Genomic DNA, 2332 nt, shown 5'->3' on the forward strand with positions numbered 1-2332 from the left:
GGCTTGGCCACTCTGGCTGGCGTCCCTTGTGAAGCACCTCACCACCACCTCTGGAAGAGGTCCTGGCTTTTTCCCAGCCACCGGTGAGCTCCTGGGCCACTCGCGCATAGCTGTGTGTGTTATCTCCCCAAGTATTTTGGGTTTGCCTCCACCGCTGACGGGGGCAGCCCCTGATACCCCGTGGTACAGAGACACACCAGCTTGGGCAACCTTTGGAATCACCTGGAAGGCTTGGCTTCCTATCAAGACTTGTGCTCCCTCCCAGCACTGCAGTTTTATCCCAGCACTGGGGCTCTCTCCCTTCCTGTGGTCTCAACCAGCAGTTGCCACAGCACACCATGGAATGGTCATCTTCCCACTACTGGTGCTCACAGTGTTGGGAAGCAAGTGCCTTGCAGTGCCCCTTTGTCACCGGCGGTCTTGGAACAGCACCTCTTCCTGCAACAAAGCAGCATCTTTGTTACTTTGATCTTAAGAGTGTTTTTTCCTTGGGGCTGGTGCAGATGGGGAGGTGAGCGGCCCTGTGCCTTCTCCGCTCAGCTGCACACAGCGACCATGGCTGAGGGAAGTTGTCCTATTCCAAATAAAACAACCAGGATGAATTCAATAGGAAATAAGTTCCTCGCTTCTGAGTGAACTTGCCGTGGGTGGAGAAGAAGGAAATTAAACAATAGAAAAAACGTGCGTGACTTGATACAGCAGGAAAATAAACCCCAACATAGCTGGTCTCTGGTGGGATCGCCAAGCATCTTCCCTTCACCCGTGGTGCTTCTTTTGGGCAAGGATGGTGAAGGCAAAGCTCATGTTTTCCAATGCCCATCTGTGTCTGGGGCATCCTTGTGTGCGTAGGGGAAGCCAGGACCTTCCCAAGCCTCCCATGAGGTTCACCTCACCCAGCCCCCGGTATGTACCATGTCACCCCAGCAGCTGGAGTCCCCAAGTTCCTCCCTTCCAACCTGATGTCGCTGCCATGGGACACAGATGCTGATGGGAAAGCTCACTCACACAAAGCCTTTCCCTTTGGGAAGCTGGTGGGTCTGGTGTGGCTGTGTTTGGGTGGGGATGGAAAACCCACCCCAGCCAAACAGACTTTTCATTACAGGTTGTTTTGCGTTTTTCCCCCTCTCTGTGCAGTATTGTCAGTCCTGTAGAACATGTCATGTTTAATGCGCTGTTGGTGGTAATTTAAACAGAAGGAAAAAGACGCCTCAGTCAAAAACCAGGCTGGAATGAAGAGGGAATGATTAATATTTTCTTCAGTAGCGTGTCATGGTGAAATATGGCACAGGCGAGCGTGTCCCTGCTGCAGAGTGTCACCAGCACTGCCTGCTCCTCTCCTTCCGCAGGCTTTTATAAACAGGTTTGATTTTGGGGGCATCTCTGGGTGCTGGGCTGGGCACAGAGGGTTGTGATCCCCCTGAGCATCCTGTCTTGGGGGTTTCTGGGTGGGCACCAGAGATGAAGCTGCTCTCTTGGCTGTTTGTGCTCTGGGGCAGGGTCATGGAGGGTTTTGCTTAAAAGGATTTTTTACGGAATTCTGCCTTCTGGATGTACCTTAATGAGTCGTGGTTTTATTTTTGGGTATTGGGGTAGAGCCTGCTAAAATGAGGTTAGGACTCCAGACAAAGAGAGAAGCAAGATATTAAGCTCCTGTGTCTTGTGCCTGCTTCATGGCCTCGGAGGACAGGGGTTACCAGTCTCTCTCACTGATGTTTCCAACCCTTTCAACTTCAGTACCTCAGGACTGCCCCTGGCTTCCTTTTGTGTTTTTGGCCCTGGTGGTGGCATTGCTTGGCTTGTTCTTACTGCTGCCATCACCACGTGTGTGCTGGTGGTGTTGGAGCCTGAGATGGGGGCAGGAGGACCCAGGTGGAGGGAAAGTGTGATGCTGCTTTCTTGGAGACCTGAGGGGCTGTGACAACTCAGTCCCCAGGTGCCAGTGGGAGATGGTGCCCCCGCACTCCTCTGTGTGCCCATCCCCAGGTGTGGAGGAGCAGTGCCAAGACCCCTGGAAGGGCTGGATGAGTCACACCGTGCGGACGCAGGGAGATGGCGGCCTGTAGGTTATGATTCATGTTGTTTTCCTGCAAAAGCCACCGACTGCAATGGCAGAGCTTGCAGAAGACAAATCAATATCAAGCTGTAAATTCCACTTGTGACTGTTGGCCAGCAGTGAGGGGGCTGCAGTTGGGAGTGCCTCGGTTCCCATGTCTTCCCCAAAAACAGCAAGACCTTGCTGTAGCCCTGTGTCCCAGGAAGGGGACAGGATCCTCAGCACAACCATCAGGTGGCACGAGCCTTCCTGGAGGGGTTTAGGAAGGTCAAGAGATCC

The sequence above is a fragment of the Manacus vitellinus genome, unplaced genomic scaffold (genome assembly GCF_001715985.3).
Source record: "Manacus vitellinus isolate BGI_N305 unplaced genomic scaffold, ASM171598v3 scaffold_51_pilon, whole genome shotgun sequence".
Taxonomy (NCBI): Eukaryota; Metazoa; Chordata; class Aves; order Passeriformes; family Pipridae; genus Manacus; species Manacus vitellinus.